This window comes from Populus euphratica, unplaced genomic scaffold (assembly GCF_000495115.2).
Source record: "Populus euphratica unplaced genomic scaffold, PopEup_1.0 scaffold253.1, whole genome shotgun sequence".
Lineage (NCBI taxonomy): Eukaryota > Viridiplantae > Streptophyta > Magnoliopsida > Malpighiales > Salicaceae > Populus > Populus euphratica.
The window spans coordinates 313,407-324,856 of record NW_011500133.1 but is presented as its reverse complement, the minus strand read 5'-3'; positions in this window follow the sequence as shown (position 1 = coordinate 324,856).

Here is an 11,450-nt window from a genome sequence, read left to right as displayed (position 1 = left end):
ATGATATAAACCATGATAAAAATGCACTTTTAAGTACTAATCACACCCCCCAACCAGCTTATTACTAGTCTCTAGTAATTAAAGCATTAAAATAGAAAAATACTTTACAAATTCCACAAAGTAAGGTAGTCATCATTTAACTTCCATTAATCTATCCAGATAAACAAACTCTCATTAAATTTATATACCTGCTCAATACCTCTTAACAAGATATTCATAAACCTTTCTTTTGTGCTCAATGTATCAACACATAATTATGGGGCTTTTCTTGGAAGAAAACAAAATTTTTGTTCTAATGTTTAAGGTTAACTTCCTTGGGTTAAGATTATTATTTTTGTCTTCTTTTTTTTTTCTTTTTTTAATATATATACATATAATTTAAAACACCATGCATCTTTAACCCATATAACGAGCTTTCGGCTAATGACTCCCAGACTAGTTGGTCTTAGGGTATTAGGTGTTAAGACTCCCCTATGAGCTTAGTAACTCGGGTCACAGATACTGATATGTAGATAGTGCAATGTTTGATTCCCTTAAGCTTTTCTCCTCAACCCATGTAACAAGCGTTGGGCCAATAGCTCCCAAGTCAGTTGACTTTAGGGTATTAAGTGTTAAAACACCCCTTCAGGCTTAATTGCTTAGGTTAGGGAGGCTACGAAACCAAACTTATCTACATTTTTATTATTATCATTTTTTTTCTTTTTTTTTGTCTTTTTTTTAATTATATACTATCCTTTTTCCCTTAGTTGTTACCTTTAACAAAAGAACATAAATAATGTAATAATCCAATATGCAACCCACAATCATATGTTTAAAGTGTGTGTGTGTAAATTAAGGTTTAAGAATACATGTTAAATAAGTATATGAGCAGAATTAAGTGATAACAATGCGAGAGTTTGTAAATCTAAATATTTCAAGAAGTATTATGATAGACCTTGTTACGAATGATTACTAAGATGCGTCTCAAGAGTCATAAAAGGTTTTCCTTACTCTACCATCATAGTAACAACAATTTTGCACATGCTTTATGAAATAGAAAACATAGTTAGTTTTTTTTTTTAGCTACTACCCTCTCCCCTCAACTAAAACGAGACATTGTCTTCAATGTTTAAAGGTAAAAAGATAGAGTATAGACGATATCACCTGAAATAACGAACACTGACAAACCTGGAACACACTGAAACAAATATAAGAAACAATAAAACACAATAATAAAACCAAAAGACACAAAAATTCACAAATGAAGGCTCAAATCCAATCTAAGCTTTTTACGGCTTTCCTTAGTTGACCAATTTATATGACTCATGGAAGAATCAATTGCAGGAATGAAAGATTGTAGTTAGTCAATCAATTGTTCAGCAGTAGCAACAGAGATTATGATTTGTCGCGTAGAAGATGTTAGAAATTCCTGTTCCACAGCATGATCAAGAAAAGACAACAACTTATCATAATAACCATTAACATTTGACAAACCTATGGGTCTATGGTGAATGTGCAGTTGGGCCCAAGAGAAAATATGAAAGATCTCTTCCAATGTGCCTAGACCACCTGGTAAAGCAATGAAGGCATCAACATGGTTAAACATTGCATTCATTCGAGCCGACATTGTGGAGACCTGAAGTTCCTCTCCAATTGTTTTTCTAATGATGTCCCATTGTGCCAAAGCTTCGGGAACGACCCCTAAAACTTGACTGCCTCTCATTAACCCAAGATTGCCTTCCCCATACAGTAAATGAATCTTTCTCTCAGCTAGCACCTAACCAAGATGATTTGCTGATTCTAAAAACTCCTTTTTTTTTTCCAGGACTAGATCCACTAAAAACACAAATACTTTTTATTTGATGACTTGAGGAATTGCCATTTCTACATACTTCTATATTTGATGAATATATGAGTTGAGTGGAAATGAAGGGAAGACAGAGAGGATTTTATAGATGATAAATTAAAAGGGCAATCATACCACCTATGTGTAGGCCAGCTGGAGTCTCACAATCTCTCTCTCTCTCTTTATTTATTTATTTGAAAAAAATATGCATGTATAGGTAGTTGTGATTGTGGCTCACATCTTCCCTTGGTTTTACGTCCAAGAACGGCTTAAACGCCCTCTATGGGTCGGGGATAGGCTTCCCATCCAGTTTTCTTAAAAACTGGCAAACAAGGATTTTTTTAGTCAGATTCTCAAGACTAAGTCGATCATGTTCTTTATGAAATAGTGGTCATAAATCATGAATTGCACGATGCACATCTTCACTAGGATGCGTCTCAAGAGTCCATAGAAGATTATCTAAAGACTCCTTACTCAGACCATCCTTAATGAATTGTATTTTATCTTCACGGTTTATAGATATCATTCCTAAAGAACGACATTGTGCATTACAAGTCCATCTAGCACATCGATAATAGACTTTCAGTCGTTTTGCATGACGTTTCTTTACAAAAGTGCTTTTACCTGTTCCAGGCATGTGTGAAATGAAGGAGTTAGAGGACTCACCTGATAATCAAACCTTTGCTTCAATCAACCAGCGAATATCTTAAGGAATTCCATAATTCATTAACAATCTCAATCTTGCATATCTAACAAGGTAAATTTTTGTAATCGCATTCTGAGACAGAGCGGGAAAATACTTTTTAAATTTTTCAAGATTAGTGTCCATTATCAAATGAGAATTGGAAGAGAGATTTAAAGAATTGCACAAATATATACACAGATATCAGTTATTATAGGAAACTAGAAGAACCGACTTAAGTCACGGAGTACCGTTGTCTGCCATTTGACTGGGATGAGAAAAACTAGCAAAAAATCACTCAAAAAAAACATAAAAACAATGTAAGAAAAACAAAATAATCAACCTTTATCTACAAGATCATTCAAACCAGTTAATTCATTTTCACTAGGAAAATTATCAAAGTAAGCTTTCAAATGGTGTCCATTTTCCTTAAAAACATTGTCATTCATTGAATTCTCAATATCACAGTCCCCATAAGGATTGCCCCATCTTGATCTTAGCTCTATAGGGAATGCATAAAGTTGAGAATCATAAAACAAAACTTTTTGACCAATATCAACTTTTTGATAATTTTCACAAGTTTTGCAGAATGTATGCTTGTCCTTGAACATAGTGGGCCAATAAAATCCATTTTGAAAGATTTTTGTAGCTATCTTTTTTGACGAGAAATAACTTCTACATGCTTCAGAATGACAAAGTTTAATGACACTACTTACCTTATTGTCAGGAATGAATCTTTGAAATATTTGATCAAGACAATATTTGAATAAGTTAGGGTCATCACAATAAAAGTTCTTTACTTTGTTTAAAAACTTTTCTTTGTCTTGGGTACTCCAATCAGCTGGCAAATCTCCTAAAGTAAGAAAATTGATATTTTTATCGTACCAAGACATTGGACTAAGAGAAAGTAAGGATTCGTTAGGAAAGTAATCATCAATTAGTGTGATGTCAGATGTCGAATTTATTGTCACTTTTGACAAAAGATCCGCATCAATATTTTTTGTGTGTTTTTCATCCGTGATTTCTTCCTCAGAATAAATCATTTGCAAATCTTCAGATTCCTCCAACTCATTTTTACTTAAAGTAGATTCAAGTTGATCATAAACTAATTCATCAATATGATCTACTTCTTGTAAATCATTATCATCTCCAGGTTGCTTGCAAATGTTGAAAATATTCATCTCCAATGTCATGTTTCCAAATGATAGCTTCATCAGTCCATTCCTACAATTAATCAATGCGTTAGAGGTTGCAAGAAACGGACGTCCTAAAATAACAGGAAATGAATTACATGCTTCAATGGGTTCTGTGTTTAAGATAACAAAATCCACAGGATAAATGAATTTATCGACTTGTACTAACACATCTTCGACTATTCCTCTAGGCACTTTTACAAATCTATCGGCAAGTAAAAGAGTTATAGAAGTTGGTTTTAACTCACCTAGATTGAGACTTTGGAAAACTGAATATGGAAGTAAATTCACACTGGCTTCAAGGTCAATTAAGGCTTTTTCAATTTTATGTTCTCCAATAAAGCAAGAAATTGTAGGACAACCAGGGTCTTTATATTTCAAAGCATTATTATTCTGAAGAATAACACTTACTTGTTCGGCTAAAAAGGTTTTCTTTTTCACATTCAGTTTTCTATTCACAGTACATAGATCTTTCAAAAATTTAGCATAGGAAGGAACCTGTCTAATAGCATCCAGTAAAGATATATTGATTCTTACCTGTTTGAAAGTTTCAAAAATTTCAGAGTTGTGATTGACTTTCCTTTGTTTAGTCATGGCTTGAGGAAATGGAAGTGCTGGCGGAGAATCAGTCTTTTCTTTGCAATTTTCAGATTCAACCCCTTCCTTACCCTTAGAGATTGACTCATCATCTTTTTCATAAGGTTCAAGAGAGGGTTTTTCAATAACCTTACCACTGCGAAGAGTAGTGATTGATTTGACTTGATCCATGTGTTGACTTTCGGAACTACTTGCATTTGTATTGTATTGCCCCTTGGGATTTTATTGTGGTTGAGATGAAAACTTACCTTTCTCTTGGAAACTGAGAACATATGTTAATTTTGTAAGAGTATCTTTAAAATCTATCATATTTTGAGCAAGTTAAGTATTGATTGTCTCTTGCTTTTCAATGAATGCATGCAATGTTTCCTCAAGATTTCTTCTAGGAGGTGGAGCATAAGGAGGTGCATATCCATAAGAATTTTGGAAATTGTGGTGTGCTTGAAATGGTGGTTGTGAAGTTTGTGCATTGTTGTTCTCACTCTTCCAACTAAAATTTGGGTGATTTCTCCAACCAGGGTTGTATGTTTGGGAGTATGGGTTGTGGTTGGCCCTTTGGAAACTGTTTAAAGCATGGGCTTGTTCATAGAGACATTCCTTAAAAGAAGGCAAGGTTGGATACTTATTGGTTAAGTGTTCATTTGTTTCACATATTTAACACACAATGTTTTCAATAGATTTTAATTGACCACTCTTTTTCAATTCTAGTACCTCAACTTTTCTAGCTAAAGATGCAAACTTAGCTTGGAGGTCATGATCTTCCCTAAGGTTGTACATACCTCCACTAGATGTATGAGGTTGAGTTTTACTCGGTGCTTTATAAATACCTGCGGTGTCCCAATTTTGAGCATTTTCAGCTAACAAGTCTAAGTACTCCATTGCTTTATCAGGATCTTTATTTTCAAAAGTTCCATTGCACATCAATTCAACCATTTGCCTATCTCTAGGTGTTAACCTTTCATAGAAATGTGAAACCAATCTCCATGTTTCAAAACCATGATGAGGGCAAGTACTAAGCAAGTCTCGATACCTATCCCAACATTGGTAAAATGTTTCTCCTGGTTTTTGAGTGAAAGTGGTGATTTGTCTTTTGAAAGAGTTTGTTCTATGAGATGGGAAAAACTTCTTTAAAAACTGTTGTTACATTTCATCCCAAGCACGAATGGATCCTGGTCTTAAATTTTGTAGCCATGTTTTAGCTTTATCTTTTAATGAAAAAGGAAAAACTTTAATATGATGGTGTTCATGCTATAATTTAAATTATTATATGTGTTATAGACCTCCTCAAATTCCCTTAAATGTAAGTATGGATTTTCCAATTCTAAGCAATGAAAAGAAGGTAAAAGTTGAATAATAACTGGTTTAAAATTAAAATGAGATGCATCGGGAGGAAAAACTATGCATGATGGTGCACTTATGCCTATGGGATTTATATGGTCTCTAAGTGTTCTAGCACGATTATTTTCATTATTCTCATTATGAAGTGATTGATTATCTTCTTCGGCTATCTTTTCTGAAAATGATGATGATACCCTACAAAGTCTATCACTTGATGTACGTGACCACACTCTCATGCAGGTGTAGGAATAGAATAAAAGGAAAAAGAAAATAAAAGAAGAAGAAACAAGAGAAAAGAAACAAAGTTATATACAAGAAAAGTGAAAAGAGAAAATAAAATAAATATTATAATTTATACAAAACTTACCTCCCCGGCAACCGCGCCAAAAACTTGACAAGACTAAAAGATTGATGTCTTCTCCCAAGTGCAGGAGTGTTGAAGTAATAAATAACCCGATAAAACCGGGGTCGAACCACAAAGAGGTTAATTGTACAAATTATAAACAACAATTATAAATAATAACAATAGTAACAACAACAACAACAACAATAATATTAGTAGCAGTAATAGTAATAGTAGTAGTAGTAGTACTACTACTACTACTACTACTAATAATAATAATAATAATAATAATAATAATAATAAAGAAGAAGAAGAAGAAGAAGAAAAAGATGAGAACTTTAAGATGGAATATCAATGTAAGGATTAAACAATGATAATAACAAATGTCAAGGTTAAAGGATCCACTAATGGTATAATAACAAATGTCAAGATTAAACAATAATAATAACAAATGTCAATGTTAGAGGTTCCACTAATGGTATGTCAAACAAGTATAGTATAAACTCTTATTATTCAATTGGAAACCACACACAAAGGAGGTTCCAATCAGATTATAGATTGTTAACATGATTACATTAGTCATCTTATTCAATTAATGCTAATACTTGTAAATTTCGTCAAGCATTCATGATTATAACTTATGTTAACAACAAATCAAGTTCCTTTCATAGCTCAGGTGTCGGTTATACCATACATTATGGGCTATGAAAGTGCCAAGCATTTGTTGTACCAAGTGTTATACAACATAAATCAAGATTAATCATTTAACAAGCAAAGTATTAAAGAGTGAACAAGATAACAAATACAAAACATGTTAGTATCAAACATTAAAGTCCATATTAAGTTTACATTATACTTATTCTTACACCATTAGTGTAACCTTTTCACCTTGACATCTTACACTATTAGTGTAACCTTTTCACCTTGACATAATTAACTTAGCTAGACATAATGAAAGAAAGAAAAATAAATAAACAAAATAAGAACATAAATAAGATAAAAGTTAACTAAGTAAAGGAAAGGAAATGAAAGGCATAAACTTGATATTAATGAAAGCAAAACATAAACATTACAAACAATACAAAAAGAGAAAGCAACAGCATGATCTTGATCTGCAAACCAAGATGCCTAAATGCATGGCAAATGCCTCCTTTTATAGGCCAAAATGGGAAATTATTGATTTGATGACTAATTGATGAGTAGGTGGCCAACTCTTGACTTGGTGACAATCCTTTTGTCTGCCCAAAAAATCATTGATAATGTCAAAATTGGAACCACTTGAAAACATGACGTTGTAGGAAATTGTCTCAGCTTTCTTGTGTAAAAAAATCAGATCATTTTGACTTCTAGAACTCCAGATATGACCAAAATACTGAATAGTGCTCGGGCTGGAGGACAGATTCGGACTTCTTTGTTGTTGCTCCAATTTGAACTTGAAAGTGGCCTTTTTAGATCTTGGGATCTATATGAAAGTTGTAGACCTATGTCTTACCTTTCCATCCATATAAAGTAGACCTAAATCTGAGATCTACAGTGACACGACTAAAAGATTGATGTCTTCTCTCAAGTGCAGGAGTGTCGAAGTAATAAATAACCCGGTAAGACCGGGGTCGAACCACAGGGAGGTTATTTGTACAAATTATAAATAACAATAATACAACAACAATAACAATAACAATAACAACAACAATAACAATAATAATAACAATAATAATAATAATAATAATAATAATAATAATAATAATAATAATAATAATAATACTAATACTAATAATACTAATAATAATAATAATAGTAGTAGTAGTAGTAGTAGTAGAAGTAGTAGTAATAGTAGTAGTAATAGTAGTAATAGTAATAATAATAATAATAAAGAAAGAGAAGAAGAAGAAGATGATGAGAACTTGGAGATGGAAAATTAATGTAAGGATTAAACAATAATAATAACAAATGTCAAGGTTAGAGGTTCCACTAATAGTATATCAAATAAGTATAGTATAAACTCTTATTACTGAATTGAAAACCACACACAAATGAGGTTCCAATCAGATTATATATTGTTAACATGATTACATTAGTCATCTTATTCAATTAATGCTAATACTTGTAAATCTCGTCAAGCATTCATGATTATAACTTATGTTAACAACAAATCAAGTTCCTTTCATAGCTCAGGTGTCGGTTATACCATACATTATGGGCTATGAAAGTGCCAAGCATTTGTTGTACCAAGTGTTATACAACATAAATCAAGATTAGTCATTTAACAAGCAAAGTATTAAAGAGTGAACAAGATAACAAATATAAAACATGTTAGTATCAAACATCAAAGTCCATATTAAGTTTACACTATACTTATTCTTACACCATTAGTGTAACCTTTTCACCTTGACATAATTAACTTAGCTAGACATAATGAAAGAAATAAAAATAGATAAACAAAATAAGAACATAAAAGTTAACTAAGTAAAGGAAAGGAAATGAAAGGCATAAACTTAATATTAATGAAAACAAAGCATAAAAAATACAAAGAGAGAAAGGAAGAGCATGATCTTGATCTGGAAACCAAGATGCCTAAATGCATGGCAAAGGCCTCCTTTTATAAGCCAAAATTGGGAACTATTGATTTGATGACTAATTGATAAGTGGGTGGCCAACTTTTGACTTGGTGACAATCCTTATCTTCTCTTGTCTGCCCAAAACGTCATTGATAACGTCAAAATTGGAGCCAGTTGCAAACATGAAAGTTGTAGGCAATTATCTCAGCTTTCTTGTGTAAACAATTCAGCTCATTTGGACTTCTAGAACTCTAGATATGGCCAAAATACCGAACAGTGCTCGGGCTGGAAGACAGATTCGGGCTTCTTTGTTGTTGCTACAATTTGGACTTGATAATGGCCTTTTTAGATCTTGGGCTCCATATGAAAGTTCTAGGCCTATGTCTTACCTTTCCATCCATATAAATTGGACCTAAATCTGAGATATATAGCTCTAGATATGACCCAATTACCGAACAGTGTTCTGGTTTGGATTGCACCGACATCTCTTTTCTAAGTTTGGCCATCTCTTTATCCTTGCAATTTAAGTTCTTCAAGTCATCAATCAATCCTTTCATTTATGTGATAGGCCTGCATTAAAAATAGACATTTACCACAAATTATAGGTATCTTATATTATTAGATACATTATTATAAAACATATTTTAGTTAAGGAGTTATTGATACTTCAAGTGCAAAATGATGATATAAAACCATGATAAAAATGCACTTTTAAATACTAATCATACAGCTCTAGATATGATCCAATTACTAAAAAATATTCTGATTTGGACTGTACCGACATCTTTTTTTTTTTAAGTTTGACCATCTCTTTGTCCTTTCAATTTTAGTTTTTAAATTCATCAATCAATCATTTCATTTATGTGATAGTACTAATCAATAAACCTTTTATATTTGTTTTAGTAGAACTTCAATCTTCCTTTAATGAGAAATACCAAAGTTTTAACACTAATAACAACCACTAACAACATTGTTTTCACTCTCTATACCAACAAACCACCCTTGAGTCTTCCCTAACAAATTTATCTCTCCAATCCATGTCATCCTTTGCTCTTTTTTTTTTTTATGAAAATATATTTTCTTCTCAATCTTCTTCTTGAGTTTTTTATTTTACATTACTATTTTTTATCATATGCCACACGTATTTTTCTTTCAACATTATAATGGTCTAGGTTTTGTTTTAGCAACTAGATTATTTTTGTGAATTAAATTAGAAAGTTTAATAATGTTTTTAACTGTTGATGATGCCTAATGCATTTAGGTTATTGTTCCTTTCACAACTTGTTTCAAATTTTATGTATGACTGTATTTATTTTGTTGAATCTTTGCTTATCTTCCAATATTATAGTTGTATATGACTATGAATGTTGGGGTTCTTCCCCTCTTCCTTTTCTTTATATGTTTTTTTTTTTAACTTTGAAAAAGTAAACTTCTCATCATAAAGTTTTATATTAGATAAGTTGTATCTTGCTTCTTATGTTGAACTTAATCCAGCATTATATATCAAAATTTGCATAGAAGAAGCTCAATATTGCAGTGATTTGATTCTTTGAATAAAATCGATAATCACATTAGAAAAATCTCTATAATGTTCTCTAATGAATGTGAAACATCCCCTTCAAAGACCATTTTTATACATGTTTGAAGATTTTCTTGTTTTTAAAAACTTAATGAATGCTTGTGATAGTAACATGCTCTTTTTTTTTTTTTTTGCATGAAGACATAACACCCTGGGTAAGAAAGCTAAATAAAGATAGACGTAATCACTATGCCATTTCTCCCAAAATCTATTGTGTGGGTATGTGATAACATTATCTTAACAATTTTAATTATTTTTCTATTGCATGCTATTGGCACCAATTTTTTTGTAAAGTTAATTTGTGGATGGTAAATCACATGATTATACACAAAAAAAACTAATTTTGATAAAATTAAAGTATATTTTCTTGTCATCTAACATAAAAACCCCACAAAAAGATGTTCTTTTTAAGATATGATAACACTCAATAAATTTTATAGAATACATCTTCTTTTTCTCATTGAACAACAATTTATTCTCCTAATTGTTTTTGTGCATATCTCATGTGTTCCCTTTATAATGAAATTGCATTCTTTTGATTTTGATGAGTGATCCACTAGTTTAGAGTACATGATCTACTGGTTAAGACCATAAGCCACTTGTTTAGTTCTTTATTTTTTTCTTTAAATTTTAACTTAAATCATGATTAAAAATTTATTTGAGATTTGTTTATTGAGTACCACTTAATTTTATGTTTTCTTTCATTTTGCTTAGATCATTAGCCTTTTCTATTAAATTAGCTTTCATGATGTTTTTTATTTTCTTAAAAAATTATTTAATCAATTTTTTTTTGTATGTCTATTTTATTATTGTGTTGTTAAATAAAAAAATAAAATTCTTTTACCCAACTAGATCATATGCTTGACAAATTGACTCAAAATCTTATCATCTCAATATTTTAAAAACAATATTGAAACGCCATCTCCTTGAATTTTTTTTAAAGTCAAAGTGGATTTTTTTTCTTGGTTAAATGGGTCATGTTTTTCCTTGCTTGGTTGATCAGGTCATATAAATTTAACATTGGATTTTTTTTCTTGGTTGATCAGGTCATATAAATTTAACTGTTATTTTATTTAGTTTTAAATTGGAATGGGCCTAACCTAATGAATCTCACTTTTTTTTAATCAAAATTAACTTTTGATTTGAGCTACGATAAAGTGCGGGTAAGTTAATTATTATTTTTTCCATATAACTTATTTAGAGTTGAATTAATAATAATAATACAACAACAACACAAACTTTAAACCAACATTATCCCATGAAAAAAATATTTTACAACAAAACCTAGATGTCTCGGAGAGTTAATTTATAATTTAATTGATTTGGCCAAAACTTATA